General features: G+C 37.3%; 1 protein-coding gene across 10 annotated transcripts in view; it reads left to right on the top strand.

Moving 5' to 3' along the window:
* PTPN2 (protein tyrosine phosphatase non-receptor type 2) overlaps positions 1–17,983 on the top strand; it is an 86,094-nt gene that overhangs the window by 5,391 nt on the left and 62,720 nt on the right. The window lies entirely within an intron of this gene.

The following is a 17,983-nucleotide window of genomic DNA, read 5'->3' on the forward strand; positions in this document are numbered from 1 at the left end:
TAATGTAGTCTCAGGTTAACTGCTTTTTGAGAAATGTTCATGATTGCTTTTTTGCCTTTAGTCACTGCTGATTGCTGTCTGAATCAGGCTGGGGCATGAGAAGGGCAGAGAAAGAATGAAGTTTTGTGAGCTTTCAGGGAAGGGAGTAAAACTGTAGGGAAATGGCAAAAAAAAAACAACACAAAAAAACCCATGGAATAATGTTTCTAGTAAATGGTGGCTCAGAAAGAATTGGTTGACTAATCAGAGTTTAGGAACCATGGAACTCTTAACTGGTCATTTTTCTTTATTAGAAATTTGTAGTTCAAATACTGTCAGCATAAGAGCCATTTGTGAGTCAGCTAAGTTTTAGAAGTAGGATATGAAGAGAAGTCCATTTTTCTAGTATTTATAGTGGGGAGCCATAGGATAAACCAAAGCTTTCTTACTCTAAACAACTTCCTTTGCAGTGTGTACTACACATTGTCCTACAATTGTTTAATCTTAGGGTTTGGGGTTTCATATGGTTGCATGTGCTCTTGCTATACAGACTCCTTGAATTTCCTTGAAAATGGCCTGCTTTCTCGTACTTTGGATAGTCTTTACATATGTTGGATGTGTTCTGTGCCTTCCTTATCTACCTAGGAAACCTCTTCAAGACTAGCCTCTGGTCTTCTTAGGCAAAGTTATATGATTCCTGAACCCTGAACCCTCTATATTCTTTTATTAGACTATGAATCACATCGTTTTATAACTGTCTACTTGTGTGTCTAGCTCTTTGAGGGGTGCTTTGTTTTTCTTTGTTTCCCCACCATTTGCCTGTAGTTCTGAGACATACACTAAACAAAAGAATACTGCTCCCCTTTTATTTTTTTTATTTTTTATTTTTATTTTTTTTTAAAGATTTTATTTATTTATTTGACAGAGAGAGACACAGCGAGAGCGGGAACACAAGCCGGGGGAGTGGAAGAGGGAGAAGCAGGCTTCCCACAGAGCAGGGAGCCCGATGTGGGGCTCGATCCCAGTACCCTGGGATCATGACCTGAGCCGAAGGCAGACACTTAATGACTGAGCCACCCAGGCACCCCAATACTGCTCCCCTTTTAAAATGTCAGCACCTTGGGGTGCCTTGCTGGCTTGGGGAGCATGTGACTATTGATCTCAGGGTTGTGAGTTCAAGCCCCACATTGGGTGTAGAGATAAAAATCTTAAAAATAAATAAATAACATGTCAGCACCTTGGTTTATTCCAGCCCCCTCATTCACAGCTGAGGCGATGCCTGTTCGACATGAGGTTGGGACTTATGTAAGGTTACCACCATGTCCAACAGTGACACAGATGGGACCCAAATTTAGTCCTTATGATTCTCATTTCTGTGTTATCCCAATTTGCCAGTGTGACTACTTACATTGCTTTCTCCTTAAGATTTACTTGAGATTAATGACACGGAGAGAATCATTTAAATTTTTCATAGCAAGGAGAGAACGGAATGTGTTATAATAGGTGGGGTCATTTTGGGATTGGAGGCCTTTAAAACAGTATATGGGATCCATGGATTAGACTGGAAAGTGACTTCCAAGTCCCCTGAAACTGTATGCTAAATTGTGTGTATGTGTGAGTGTATTTGGGTATTTTGTTTCTAGGTGATTCCATAGCTTTTGTTCTCATATGGATCTCTCTGACTCCTCAATAGGTAAGGACCTGCTTTAAGGGAAAGCAGCCTTGGGAATGGTGCCCCAATAGAGAATATATAACTAGAAATTCTAACTCTGTTTTGCCTCTGATGTTCTGTAGTTACTGATACCTGCCTGCAATTGTGGAAATCCAGACAGTCACGTTTGTCCTCTTGCCTTTCTAGCTTGCCTTTTCAATTTCTTTTTTTTTTTTTTTTTTTTTTGAGGAGGGGCAGGGGTAGCAGGAGAGAGAATCTTAAGCAGGCTCCACAGCCAGCATGGAGCCTGATGTGGGGCTCCATCTCACAACCCGGAGATCATGAACTGATCAAGATTCAGACGCTCAACCAACTGAGGCCACCCAGATGCCCTTCAATTTCTTGATTTGAACCAGAATCTCCAAGAACTCAAGGAATCTCCCAGATTGCTACTATGCACATAATTCCCTATTCCCAGTTGGAGACCTGTTACAGCTCTTGCAGTCTCCTCTTCTCCTGTCATTCTGTCTCCCTGTTGATCACTTAGTGCTCTGTTAAAGTTGATGTTTCTTGGTGGTAAGCTGTTAGGGCTTGTTTATTTTTTTTTTCATTTTTTAAAAAAGATTTCTTTATTTGTTTATTTATTTATTTATTTATGAGATAGCATGCGTGGGGAGGAGCAGAGGGAGAGGGAAAGAAGCAGACTCCGTGCTGAGCACAGAGCCTGATGTGGGGCTTGATCCCACGGCCCTGAGATCAAGATCTGAGCTGAAGTCAAGAGCTAGACACACAACCAGCTGAGACACCCAGGAGCCCCTTTTGGGGCTTGTTTAAACCAACTGGCATATTAGAACTTTTATTATACTCTCCATTATTTTGGGTAGCATGCTTAGCTGTGTACTATGTCAGTCTAGCATGTACAATTTAAAACATAGCGGCTGATAACTGAGGAAGAAATATGGCTCAGCAGGATAATTTTAAGGAATGTAAATTCTGACTCTACTGTTCTGAGTAGAATACTAATTAATGATGTTCTAGCTTGCCTAGCTATTGTCTGAAATAGCTGTTAAAAATGAATGTAGTGCTATTTTAAATGTATTTAATGTAGTTCTAATTTAATGTTCTGTTTATGGTATAGTAGTAGTAATGTTCAGGCAGTTGTTTTGGCTTAACAGTGAAATCCTTGCTTTTAAAGATCTTAAACATCGGGGCACCTGGGTGGCTCAGTCAGTTAAGCGTTTGCCTTTGGCTCAGGTCATGATCCCAGGGTCCTGGGATTGAGCCACATGGTGGGCTCACTGCTCAGCAGGGAGTCTGTTTCTCCCTCTTCCTTTGCCTGCCCCTCGCTCTCTCCCTCTCTTTCAAACAAACAAACAAATAAATAAATCTTTAAAGATCTTAAACATTTTAAACACCTTTAAAATGAAACCTATGAACAAGAGGAATGTCTGCATACATAAAATCCTCTAAAATTTAGTATGTGATTTCAAACTGTTGGGGTTGATGACCTCTGGGAAAGAAGTCCTGGTCAAGAAACTGATTTCATATTAGACACTTTAATCTGTGGCAAGTGTGGTATTTTCATGTTTGTTTTAATGTACTCTTACTCCTTTTGCAGCCAATATGTCTGATTTAATATGCTTTTTGTTATGTCAGTTTAATTTGGTTTATGTCACTGCTCATTTGTAACTTTGTTTCAAACTGCTTTCATTCCTTTGAAGAAAATCTCATGTTGAATTATTTTATTCTTTCACTGTATTTGAACATTTTTATACTCTGAAAGCTGTCAGTTCCTCTTGCAGTTTCTAGTTGACCCTTGAACAATACACGGTTAGGAGCGTTAACCCCCTGCACAGTCAAAAATCTGCATGTAACTTTTGACTCCCTAAAACTTAGCTATTAATAGCCTACTGTTGACTGGAAGCCTTACTGAAGACATAGTCAATTAACACATAGTTTATATGTTATGTGTATTATATACTGTATTTTTATAATAAAGTAAGCTAGAGAAAATAAAATGTTATTAAAATCATAAGGAAGAGAAAATACCCATTTTGTTCAAGGGTCAACTGTACTTAATAGTGCTTCCAGAAATTCTTTAGATGGGTTAGACAAAGGTTGTATGGCTCCCAGAGTATGTACCACTCTGTTCCTAGTCAAGAGCTGGTATGCTGGGGTCACCTTAGACAACTGCAGTTACTTCATGCCAGTGAGAACTGCTTCTGTGCATTGATTTATATTTTAATCATTGCCTGCTTCCCTTTCTCCCTCCATCTGTTGCACCCCAGTGAGACAAGTATTAGCACACTGTTCTCCACCTTGCTTTTTTCACTTAATCTTTTATCGGAAATCCTTCCATCTAGCTGTGTTCATTTTAACTGTTTAGTAGTATTCATTATTTAACCGTTCATCTATGGATCTGTAGGTTATTTCTAGTCTTTGGCTATTAAAAATAGTGTTGCAATGAATAACCTTCCAAAGAAATTGTATCACTGTACACTTCTATCAGTGGTATAAGAAAGTGCTTATTTCCTTATACTCTTTGACCTCTACGCAGTTATACTATCCAACTTTCTGATCTTTAGCTGAGAGGTGAAAAATAGTCTTACTGTAGTTACAATTTGCAATTTTGTTGTAATGAGTGAAGTTGAACAGCTTCTCTTTTTTTAAAAAGCCATTTGTATTTCTCTTTTTGATACATAGGAGTTCTTTACACATTAAGGAAGTTAAACCTTTGTCATGTATTGCAAATGTATTTTCAATCTGTCAATTACCTTTTTATGGTGTTTTTTCATGTAGAAAATTTAAATTTTTATGAAATCAGATTTATCAGCCTTTTCTGGGTTTTTGTGCCATGGCCTAGAAAGACTTTGTCTGTTCTATGATTGCAAAAAATTTTCTTCAGTGTCTTCTTATACAATTTTATGGTGTTTTTTTTTTTTTAATGTTTAAATAATTGTTCAACCAGGACTTTATTCTGATAAAAGGAATGAGGTAGACATCCAGTTAACTTTTTTTGTGGTAAAATATATATAACAAAATGTTCCATTTTAGCCATTTTCAAGCGTACAATTCAATGTCATTGATTCCATTTATAATGTTGTGCAACCATCACCACTGTTTCCAAAACCCTTTCAGCACCCCAAATAGAAACTCTGTACCCATTAAGCAATAACTCCTTATTTCCCCCTCCCCCTGGTAACTTCTGCTCTACTTTCTATCTGTGAATTTGCCTATTCTGGGTATTTCATACAAGTGGAATCATACAGTGTTTGTCCCTTTGTGTCTGGCTTATTGCACTTAGCATAATGTTGTCAAGGTTGAGCTGTGTATTGTAGCCTGTTATCAACTTCACTCCTTTTTATGGCTAATATTTTTTTGTATCTATATACCACATTTTGTTTCTCCATTCATCTGTTAATGGACACTGAGGTCGTTTCCACCTTTTGACTACTGTGAATAATTCTGCTGTGAACATTGCTGTGCAAATAGCCATTGGAGTCCTTGTTTTTTAATTTTTTTGGATTTGGACCTAGAAGTGGAGTTGCCGGATAATATGGTAATTCCATGTTTAGCTTTTTGAGTAACTGCTAAACTGTTTTCTGTGGTGCCTGCAACATTTTACGTTCCCAGTAGCAGTGTTTGAGGATTCTAATTTCTTCATATCCTCACAAACACTTGTTTTCCATTTTTAAAATTATAGTCATGGTAGTAGGTATGAAGTGGTTTAGATTTGCATTTCTGTAATGACTAAGGATGTTGAGTATCTTTTTCCTGTGTTTATTGACTAAAATTGTGTATCTTGGGAGAAATGTCTATTCAAGTCCTTTGCCAATTTTTTTTCCTAAGATGACTTTTTTTAACTTTTTTTTTTTTTTTAAGATTTTATTTATTTATTTGAGAGAGAGAGGGAGAGTACAGAGGGAGAGTGAGAGGGAGAAGCAGATTCCCTGCAGAGCAGAGAGCCCAATGTGGGATGCAGTCCCAGGACCCTGAGATCATGACCTGAGCTGAAGGCAAACTGAGCCACCCAGGCACCCAGTACTTCATTTTTTTTAGAGTAGTTTTAGATTCACAGCAAAATTGAGGGGGAGATGTAGAAATTTCTCATAAATCTTCTGCCCCCACACATGCATAGCCTTCCACATTATCAAAATCCCCCACCAGAATGGTATGTTGGTTACAATTGATAAACCTACATTGATATATTGTAAATACCTGAAGTCCATAGTTTACCTTGGGGTTCATTTTTGGTGGTGTTCATTCTGAGGGTTTGGACAAATGTACATGTATCCATCATTATGGCATTATATATAAAAATCCAGTGTTCTCCCTATTCATCCCTACCCCCTTCCCCAACCCCAGGAACCATATTTATCTTTTTACTGTCTACATAGTTTCACCTTTTCCAAAATGTCTTATAGTTGGAATCATATAGTAAGTAGCCTTTTCAGATTGGGTCTTTTACTTAGTAATATGCATTTCAGGTTCCTAAATGTCTTCATGGCTTGATAGTTCGTTTCTTTTGAACACTGAATATTATTCCATTGTCTGGATGTAACATAGTTTATCCATTCATCTACTGAAGGACATCTTTGTTGCTTCCTGGTCTTGGCAGTTGTGCGTAAAGCTGCTATGTGTCCGGTTTTTGTGTGGACATAAGTTTTCAACTTCTTTGGGTAAATAGCAAGGAGGGCAATTACTGGATCATATGGTAAGAGTATGCTTAGTTTTTTAAGAAACCACCAAACTGTTTTCCAGAGTGGCTGTACCATTTTGTATTCTCACCAACAATGAATGAGAGTTACTGTGCTTTATTACCCTTGTCAGCATTTGGTGTTATTGGTGTTCCAGATTTTGGCCATTCTAATAAGTGTCTGCGTATTTTTACATTGTTTGTCCTTTTGTTGTTGAACTGTAGGAATTCTTTGTATATTGTGGTTATTAATCCCTTGTCAGATATATGATATGCAAATATTTTTTTCCCAATCTGTGTGTTTCCTTTTGACTGTATATTGTCATCTGATAAAAGTTTTTAATTTTTATGAAGTCCAGTGTATTTTTTTTGTCACCTGTGCTTTCGGTGTCATAATTTAAGAAACCGTTACCAAATCCAAGATCATGATGATTTTCAGTCCCTGTGCTTTCTTCTAAGAGTTTTATAGTTTTAGCTCTTACATTTGGTCTTTGACCCGTTTTAGTTAATTTTTGTATGGTAAAAGTCAGCTTCATTTTTTTGCATGTGGATATCCAGTTTTCCCAGCACCATTCATTCATTGAATGAATTTGCTTGCTTATTGAAAATCAAATGACCATAGATCTGAGAGTTTATTTCTGAACTTTGTGTTCTATTCCATTAATCTCTGTGACTGTTTTTATGCTACACCACACCACACTGATAGAATTACTGTAGCTTTGCAGTAAGTTTTGTAATCAGGAAGTGTGAGTCCTCCAAACTTTATGTTACTCTTTTTCAAGATTGTTTCGGCTGTTCAGGGTTCTGTGAAATTCTGTATGAATATTGGGATGAGGTTTTCCATTTCTGCAAAAGTTGTCACTGGAATTTGATAGAGATTACATTGAATCAGTGTATCACTTTAGGTAGTTTTGTATTCTTAGTATTTAAATCTTCCAATTCATGAATACAGGATTGTATTTATTTAGGTTGTTTTTAATTTCAGCTGTGTTTTGTAGTTTCCAGTGTACAAATCTTTCACCTTTTTGGTTGTTTATTCTGAAGTATTCTTTCTGATTCTGTTGTAAATGGGATTCTTTGCTAGTGTATAGAAATACTGATTTTTGTGTGTTGATTTTGTGTTTTGCAACTTTGCTGAATTTATTAGCTCTAACAGGTTTTTTTGTGTGGGTAGGTTCTTCAGGATTTTCTACATATAAGGTCATGTCATTTGTGAATAAAGATAGTTTAACAACTTCCTTTCCAATTTGAATGCCTGTTTGTTTATTATAGCCCCCAGTTGCTCTGGCTAAAATTTCAGTACTATGTTGAATAGAAGTGGTGAAAGTGTGGGGTGCCTGGCTGGCTCATTTGGTAGAGTGTGCGATTTTTGTTCTTGGGGTTGTGAGTTTGAGCCCCAGGTTAGGTGTGGAGATTACTTAAAAATAAAATCTTTAAAATAAATAAATAAAATCTTGAAAAAAAAGAAGTGGTGAAACTGGGAATCCTTGTCTTGTTCCTGACCAGTTTTTTTTCCTAAATAACTGCCTGCTTTTATCATACTGTTTGCTGAGTATCCCATCCCTCTTCCCTCTCTCTTCCCGCCATTTAGAGTACCATCTTTATAATTTGCAGAATTCCTATATGTGTATTGAGTGAATGAAGCACGAACAAATGCCTGTATAATCTCATCTCTCTACACCTGTTCATCCTCATTTCTTGCATTTTCATCTCTTGTGCACAAGTTTTGTGTTCCTTATACTTCTTGCAAGACATCAGTTATTCATTCTTTCATTTCATTCATATTCATTTCATATTCATTCTTTCATTTTTTTCATTTGCTTATTTTTATGTACTTTCACATCTTAATGACTTTGCACAAGCTGTTTTGTCTGCCTAGACCTGTCATTCTCTACTTATATACCTGGCATACGCCTGGTCATTCTTTTTTTTTTTTTTAAGATTTTATTTTATTTTAAATAACCTCTACGCCCAGTGTGGGGCTCGAACTTCCAACCCTGAGATCAAGAGTCACATGCTTCACCAACTGAACCAGCAGGGTGCCCCTCTTGGTCATCTTTTAGGTCTATTCATGCACTGTGCTTTTTACTCCCCCAGGTGAAAGTAAATCCACTTTCCATGTTTATTTTGAATATGTGTGTGTGTGTATTTATTTATTTGAGATTTTATGTATTTATTTGATAGAGCACACAAGCAGGGGGAGCAGGAGAGGGAGAAGCAGGCTTCCTGCTGAGTAGGGAGCCCGATGTGGGGCTCCATCCCGGGTCCCTGGGATCATGACTTGAGCAAAAGGTAGATCCTTAACCAACTGAGCCACGAAGCCGTCCATCTGTGTTTATTTTAAATGTGAGCATATTTTTCTTATGGTACTTACAATAGGCTCAAGGAAAATTCTGAGGTCTGAGTACAAAAAAGAGAAGGTCGTTAGATACAGTTGTACAAATAGCAGTAAACATTGACAGCAAGAATAGTGATAGATCATGAGAAATGGATATAATTTTTCAGGTCCTTAATCCCATGCAATAGAGGCTTTTTTGTTGTTTGTTCTTATTTATCATTGAAATGACCAAAATGCAGTGATAAGAAAAAAAATCTACATTATTATTTGGCACCAGAGAAGGGTCTTACTCATATATTTGAGACTTAGAGGATTTTTTTTTTCAGTTTTATTGAGAAATGATTGATATACATCACTGTATACATTTAAGGCATACAGCATGATGGTTTGATTTATATGTATTATAAAATGATTACCAAATAGGTTCTGCTAACATCCATCTTCTCATATAATAGAATAAAAAGAAAAGACCCAAAGGAATACAATTTTCTCCTTGTCATGAGAACTTTTAGGATTTAATCTCAATAACTTTTCTCTGTATCACACAGTAGTGTTAAGCTATAGTCATCATGTTGTACATTACCTCCGTAGTACTTATTTATCTTGTAACTGGAAGTTTGTATCTTTTGATCAGCTTCCTCCAATTCCAAGGCTTAGGGGATTTTGATACTAAACAGTGTGAGCATCCACAAAAGCTTGGTTAAGAGTTGGTGCCTGCACTTTCTGTGAAGAGGAACAAAGTTAGACATACGGAAAATTCAGCACCTCAAGAAAGTGAGACTATTGGATCATTAGAACATGTGAAATAGTATAAGAAATAGAGAAAACTGGAATTCAGATTCCCAAAACAAGAGCAGGTTGTAAAAATAAACAAAGAACAGGAAAGAGCTCTTAAACTTAACGTAATTGTTAAAAAAAAATTGAAGACTCACTAGCAAAATAGATCATGCAGAATACCAGGTTAGCGTGAGAAAAATCTCCGAATTCAGGAAAAAGATATTTAAAGTGAAAATTATGAGAGAACATTTAAAACACATAAAGATCTCAAATCTCTGTGTTAGGTGGTTCTGAGAACAGAGGACCCTTAGATGAAGCAGTGACCAAAGAAATAATGGAAGTGTCTCTGAGCTGAAGAAAGCCTTGAATTTCAAGATTAAAGGGGACCACACAGTCTTCACCAAGAATATATTAAAAAAGCATAAAAACTTAGGTGTGTCATAATGAATTTTCTAAGTATTCATGATAAAAGAAAAAGCCTTGTAAGGTAGTAAAACAAGTTATGTTTAGAGAAGAACCAGTCAGATTTGCATCAGAGTTACGCACTCTGACACTGGATGCCAGAAGATAAGGGAGAATGTCACCCAAGAGCTGAGAGAAATGAAATAGGTATAGAATGTAGGTTTGGGCAGTTGAAGCCAAGTAAAATCTAGAGTTAAGCTAAATAGTTATTGTTGTAAGCCTTAGTGCAAACAATAAATTAATTTTGAAATAATTGGAAATGTAAAAAATATGGATCCAAAGTTCTAGATTATTTCAAGAAAATATGGGGGATTGGGCTGTAGGAAGAGGGAAGTGAAACCTATGATAATTGTACCATAGATTTTACCAGTACGTTTTTTTTGTTTGTTTGTTTTTTAAGATTTTTATTTATTTATTTGAGAGCACAGAGGGAGAGGGAGAAGCAGACTCCCTGCTGAGCAGAGAGCCCGATGCGGTACTCGATGCCAGGACCCTGGGATCATGATCCGAGCTGAAGGCAGATGCTTAACGACTGAGCCATGCAGACACTCCTACCAGTAGGGACTTGATAGATGCTATCACATTAGTAGAAAAACACAAGTTCAAACATGGCTTTTACAAAATTTTAAGACTAATCCCCAGTAGAATAGGAATGGTACTTTTACTTCTAAATTATTAGAGGGAAAGAGGAACAAAGAAAACTTGATTAATACAGAAAAAAACAAGGGGAAAAGGAAACAAGGAAGCACAACATATAGAAAACAGCAGCCATCACGAATCATTTTTGGGTAAAAGAAGAAATCAATATGCCATTTGGAGACTCTAGAAAATAATGAGATGACACTCTTCTAAACTTAACAGGATTTGACCAGTCTTTATTTTTTTTAAAGGTTTTTTTATTTATTCATTTATTTGAGAGCGTGAGAGAGAGAGAGAGAGAGCACATGAGAGGGGGGAAGGTCAGAGGGAGAAGCAGACTCCCCGCCGAGCAGGGAGCCCGATGCGGGACTCGATCCCGGGACTCCAGGATCTTGACCTGAGCCGAAGGCAGTCACTTAACCAACTGAGCCACACAGGTGCCCTTGAGCAGTCTTTAAAACAAGAAAGAAAGAAAAGGATATTAATGGGCTAAGCATTTCATTCAAACTAGAAAAACAAAAAAAAATGAAATAAAACTTTAGAAGGACAGACTGAATACAAAGGAAAGGTAAAAATAAATGAGTTTAGCATCTTCCCTTCCCCTTCCAAATAGGCAGTTTAATTTTACCTATGATTATAGTCCTAAAATTCTAATGATATTATTAGATATTATCTAAAGATATAGAACACCATTCCCAAATTTATTCTGGGGCTATAAAGATGGTCAGTATGAGGGAGTGTAATGCTATGTAATTCATCCTCGTTGATTAAAGGAGAAAAAAAGTGTGGTCATATTGAGATCAGTTAAAATAACAAAATTTTTTTAAATACTTAAGAATGAACTTAAGAAATGTGTTGGGGGGGGTGCCTGGGTGGCTCAATCGTTAAGCATCTGCCTTCGGCTCAGGTCATGATCCCAGGGTCCTGGGATCGAGCCCTGCATCGGGCTCCCTGCTCCGCGGGAAGCCTGCTTCTCCCTCTCCACTCCCCCTGTTTGTGTTCCTGCTCTTGCTATCTCTCTCTCTGTCAAATAAATAATAAGATCTTTAAAAAAAAAAAAAAAGAAAAAAAGAAATGTGTTGGGTTTGGGGCACCTGGGTGGCTCAGTCAGTTAAATGTCTGACACTTGATTTCCTCTCAGGTCATGATCTCAGAGTTGTGAGATCAAGCCCTGCATCAGGCTCCATGCTGGACGTGGAGCCTGCTTAAAGAGTCTCTCCCTCTTCCCTCTGCCCCTACTTCTGCTCCTGCGTTCTCTGTCTCTCTCTCTCAAATAAATAAAATCTTTAAAAACACTTTAAACAAGTTACTAGTTATTTTGAAATTTTACTTTTAAAAGTATACCAGATAAAGCAAGATGAATGAAATCTTAGCCTGTTAGGGTTAACAAAATTGTAAAGGAAATTTTCAGTCCATTTAGGAGACTAACATTTTTATGGGCACATCCATTTGAAACTAAATATTTACATTTTAAAATATGTAACTTAAATCATTCATAAAGACATGTAGCAGAAAATTTTTTCTTATTTCACTTCTAGTAACTATAGGCACTGTAATGAATTTTTTCCCCAAAGAGTTTATAACTTAAACCTTAGATTAATAGGTTTATTTTATAGTTTCTCTAGAAGAAATAAGTAGATATAAATATCAAACCCTGCTTGGTCTTACATTTAAGAATTTCTTATTAATCTTACAAAATGAATAGGGTTTGTTTGTTGTTGTTGTTTGGGGGGGTGCAAAATGGTGGTTTTATCAAAAGCACAGGAACAGGACCCATGGGCAGAAAGAGCTGCAACACTGGGGTTGTGGGGGGTGGCTGATTATATACTGTGGGATTGGGGGAGGTAAGGAAAAAGGAGGTTTCAAAAGAAATTTCATATGCTAAAGAGGACCTACAAGATACTGGAGGCCTTGCCATTGTCAAGTTAAGGTTGTTTTCCCCTCTAGCAAGGCATTAACATTAAGATAGTTGGGAGATTCCTGGAAGAATGTCACACATGTCCCACCCAGGAGTTGGGGGAGGGGGGCGGGCAGGGGAGGTTGCAGGGTCAAAATGAATAGTTTTTAAAACCATTTTTTCCCTTTTTGTCCAAAACATGTTACTGTCTTCTGTCCAAGAAAATAAACTTTTTATTGAGCTGAATGGTTTCATGTGGGGCTTGTAAAAGCTTGACATTCAATTTCTGTCAAAATAAGAGCCATAGTAATATAGTCAGTGATACTGTAATAGCAGTGTAAAGGGACAGATGGTAGTTATGCTTATGGTGAACATAGCATGATGTATACTTGTCAAGTCACTAAGTTGTACATCTGAAACTAATGTAACATTGTGTGTCAACTGTTCTAAAAAAATAAGAACCATAGTTTGCTATTCATTGCTGTGAATGGCATTCAAGGGTGTATGTCAAGGATAGGCATGGCTGTTTATGAAGTGAAGAGTAGCTAGATGTTTAGCAAAAAAGTGTCTTGTTCTTGTAGATTAGCCTAGCATTATTTGAGCATTGGCAAATTAAATTCTATAGTAGAGTCAGTTTAGCTCCTTACTCAAACCATATGTCAAAATAAATTTCAAGAGATTAAATGTTATGTATATAAAAATATTAGATGAAATAATAAGAGAAAGTAGCTGTGTTGAAAGTAAATATGTTCAGAATTTAAAGTTAGAATTTTCTGCCTGGATATAAGTTGTAAGGCCATTGGTTGAAGTGGATTATTTTATGTTCCAGAAATTAGGCTTCTTTGCAAAAGGAGATGATGGGTAATCTTAATATAGTCAACTACATGTGTATATAAATTACAAATACGCTGAGGAGCTAAATGAATTTTTCTCCCAAATAGCAAATAGTGGCTCAGCTCCATTTATTGATTTTGTTATTCCTTTGTTTATATCATGTATTATGAGGAGACTGTGTGAGTTTATGCTGTTGCTGAGATGGTATGAGTGCCTGGCTTTTAAACAGCTACGTGATATTCAATTGATTGGATGTACCACTGTTTTTTCAACCGGTCTTTCTCTGTCATTGGACATTCAGGTTATTTTTAGCTTTCAACATTATAAATAACTCTATGAAAGAGATCTTTGTACATGAGTTACCCACATTTTGGGTTATTGCCCCTAAAAGAGAAGTAATTAGTGAGCCAATTAGTCCTAGCCTTTTTTGAGCAAAAATCAAAATAAATTGGATTTTTAAAATTTCTCATTAAATAAACACAATCTTTTCCATTTAGATTTAGCTTTAATTAGGTAAGAGTTGGTATTAGATAAGAATAGTGGTTTTCTGGGGCGCCTGGGTGGCTCAGTCGGTTAAGCAGCTGCCTTCAGCTTGGGTCATGATCCTGGGGTCTTGGGATCGAGCCCCACGTCCGGCTCCCTGCTCGGCGGAAAGCCTGCTTCTCCCTCTCCCTCTGCCTGCCACTCTGCCTACTTGTGTTCTCTCTATCAAATAAATAAATAAAATCTTTAAAAAAAAAAGAATAGTGGTTTTCTTTTCTTTTTTTTTTTTTTAAGATTTTATTTATTTATATTCATGAGAGACAGAAAGAGGCAGAGGGAGAAGCAGGCTCAGAGACCCCCCCGCCCCCGACCCAGGGCTGGATTCCAGGACCCCGGGATCATGACCTGAGCCAAAGGCAGTTGCTTAACAACTGAAGCCACCCAGGCGCCTAGAACAGTGGTTTTCAACTGGATATTGGTGAGATAGATTTGTGGTGGAGTTTGCTGTCCATGGAAATTTGGCAATGTGTAAAGAGGTTTGTTACAGCTGGGAGAAGGAATGGTACAACGTTATTGAGTAGAGGCCAGCGTTGCTGCTGCTAAACATGCTACAGGGCACAAGACGGTCCCCACAACAAAGAATTATCCAGCCAACAAAGAATGTCAGTAGTGCTGAGTTTGAGAAACCTTGGATTTGCAGGTTTTGCTGCTGGCAGGAAACATTCTTGTAGTCTTTAGGGCTACTGTTTATGGGTTCTCTCTGCTCTAGGAGGGGAATGTTTTAGCATCAAATGTCAATAGAGGCTGATTCTGCCAAATGTAATACAGACCTAGTAAATAGCTCAACACGTATCTTCCCATTTTGAGAAACACCATGTGTTTGTTTATACAAAATGCTTATAAAATTATTTTTGTGTATTGGGTATTCTTGAAAATGACTCATTCAGTGTCAGACCTGGTTATTGTTGAGATTTGGCCATACTGTGTGTATTGAAGATCTGCATTTAGCTGCATGAGAAAGAAAATCAGGCAGTAGCTGACTTAACAAATAGAGGCTGATTTTTCTCCTACAGTGACAGTTCTGGAGATAGGAGTCCAGAGTTGTTACTATGGCTCCCTGATGTCCTCAGTGACCCGGTTTCCTCTATTTCTGCTTAGCCTTCCTTAGAATGTGCTTTTTAGGGCGCCTGGGTGGCTCAGTTGGTTAAGCGACTGCCTTCGGCTCAGGTCATGATCCTGGAGTCCCAGGATCGAGTCCCGCATCGGGCTCCCTGCTCGGCAGGGAGCCTGCTTCTCCCTCTGACCCTCCTCCCTCTCATGTGCTTTCTGTCTCTCTCATTCTCTCTGTCTCAAATAAATAAATAAAATATTTAAAAAAAAAAAAAAAAAAAGAATGTGCTTTTTACCTTGTTGGCACGGGATATCTCCTCCCCATTCCCACCCCTCACCCGCAACATCAAAACTTGTACCCAGGGCAGGCAGAAGTGAGAAGGACAGAGATCACCAGAGCCAGCCCTTTTGATAAAAGCTTTCCTGAAACCCCATGCAGTGATTTCTGCTTCTTCTCATTGGCTTGAACTGTGTCCCATGACTGTTCTTACTTGTACGGGAGGCTGGGAAATACAGGATTTTAGTTGAGTTAACTGTAAGTTAGAAAGTAATAATTAGAAACTTTGAGTAAGGAAGAATGGATATTAGGATAGGCAACTAGTACGTACCTCTGGAGCCGCTTTTTAAAGTATTGGGGATTCTTTGTTGAGCTTGACTCTAGTCTGGCGCAGTGAAGGAAAAAAAGGTATTGGGGGTTCTGGTCTTCCTAAATGCACTGAAATGAAAGAAACATAAAGAGGAACAAACATTAGAAATTTGAGAGAATGGACTCTTACAGAGTTATGTGGGGTTTTTTTTAATTGAGAAAATAGAATGTATTTGTTATGAATGTATTTCTTAATCCCAAGAACTTGGCTGTTTTATGGTGTTTTGGAAATTAAAATCTCTTCCCTAACCCTATACTTGGGATGCTCCACCCAATTTAATTTTTTTTTTTTTGCAACATCAGTAATGACTTGTTATAGTGAACACAAATAAGTATTTCTGTAGGCTAAAAATTGGAATCAGCAACTGAGAGATGGACTTAAGTGTGAAAAATAAGTGTATATGCATAACACAAGCATTGAAGAAGGGCTAATGTAATAGAACGACCCTCTTTGCCCATTAAAAAAATTATTTTTATTGGACTTTTTTATATAATCTGGATAGCAATCCCTTATCAGATACTATTTTCTCCCATTCTGTGGGTTGCAACAACTTTTCAATGTGATTTTAAAACTATATAGCATTAGGACTGATATTATACTAGTATTTATTAGAATTTTAGCTAGTTTATTTTAAAGTAATATATGAATATATGGTTTGAAATCCCAGTAGCACAAAAAGTGTCCAATAAAATAGGAGTTAAAAGGACAGGTTACTTTGGAAAGAAGGAGAGAGGGGTGGGGTAGGGAAAGCCTTTAGCTATATCTGATGGGTACAGCTTTATAATTTGGTATCTGTATACAAGACAAAGTGATCACCACCACAAGGCTAGTTACCATCCATCACCATGCAGTTGGCCTCCTTCACCTCCATATATCAATTTGATATATAATATAATGGCCTCATTTCATCCACCCCCGAACCACTAGTTTGTTGTCTGTATCTATGAGGTTTGATTTTGTTTGTTGTTTTGGATTTCACATATGTGCGAATCATGCAGTGTTTGTCTTTCTCCAGTGATTTATTTCATTTAGCATACTTCAGGGTCCACCCATGCTGTAATAAATGACAAGGTTTCATTCTTGTTTATGGCTGAGTAGTACTCCATTGTTTTAATTATGTGTGAGAGTATGTGTGTGTGTGTGTGTGTGTGTGTATCACATCTTCTTTATCCTTTCATCTATAAATGGACACTTAAGTTGTTTCCACATCTTGGCTATTATAAATAATGCTGCAGTGATGTGTTTTATTCCTTTCCTAAAAAAAGAGATTTGGGGGCACCTGGGTGGCTCAGTTGGTTGAGCATCTGACTCTTGATTTCTGCTCAGGTCATGATCTCAGGGTCATGGGATTGAGCCCCATGAAGTCTCCATGCTTAATGTGGAGTCTGCTTGAGATTCTCTCTCTCCCTCTCCCACTTCCCTCACTTGAGCGTGCACTCTCTCTTTCTAAAATAAATAAATTTAAAAAAATAAAAGATTTGAAGTGGGTATTCAGAAGTGGCAGTAAGTGTTTAATCTAACTGATGGTAACATGAGTGATATTATCTGTATTTTTCTGTTAGAAATATTTCATAATGAAAACAAATTTTTAGTTACATAAATCTGTACCCTTCCCTAGATGTTCAGCCTTCCCCCCAAAAGTTACTAATTTCTCATCTCCTTCTAGAATTATTCACTGTATTCTAGGCATATTTATGTTTGAGTGGATTGTTCCCTCCCCACCATGAGTGCATATTCTTTTGTACTTTTTTTCACTATGCAGTGAAATTGTTCATTTCATTGTTTCTTTGAAATTTTTTCATATCACTATATGTAGCACTTGTCCTTTTTCCTTGTTCCCATGTATCCTACTGCACTGGTGCCTTATAATTTATCTCACCAGTTCACTCAGATTCTTGCTAATTTTTCACTCTTATGTACAGTGAACATCCTTGTGCATAAATCTTTGCACACAGGTGTGTGGCTACATGATATAAATTCCTTGAGGATAAAATTGGTGGGTCAGATTTCTGATCTTACTAAATTGTTCTCAAACATTGTATCTGTTTATATTCTGCAGTAATATATGAGAATACTATCATCTGCATAGTGTTAGTAGAATTTTTATTCTTGCCAATTTGTTTTCTCCACACTTGATACAGAAAAGCTATTAACAGAAAACTGTTTTAGTATTCTTTTATTTTGTAATTTAAAAAAAAAATTTCCTAACTTGAAAAAAAATAAAAAAATAAAAAAATAAATTTATTTGAGAGAGAATGTGTGCTAGTGAGAGAGAGCGCACGCCAGAGAGAGAGAGAGAGAGAGAGCACAGGCGGGGGGAGGGGCAGAGGGAGAAGCAGGCTCCCCACTGAGCAGGGAACCCAATGTGGGACTGGATCCCAGGACTTTGGGATCATGACCTGAGCCGAAGGCAGACGCTTAACCAACTGAGCCACCCAGGTCCTTTAGTAGTAGTTTAAATTAAAGAAGC

The sequence above is a fragment of the Mirounga angustirostris genome, unplaced genomic scaffold (assembly GCF_029215605.1).
Source record: "Mirounga angustirostris isolate CCGP_5_RB_7025 unplaced genomic scaffold, mMirAng1.0.hap1 SCAF_14, whole genome shotgun sequence".
NCBI classification, from domain to species: Eukaryota; Metazoa; Chordata; class Mammalia; order Carnivora; family Phocidae; genus Mirounga; species Mirounga angustirostris.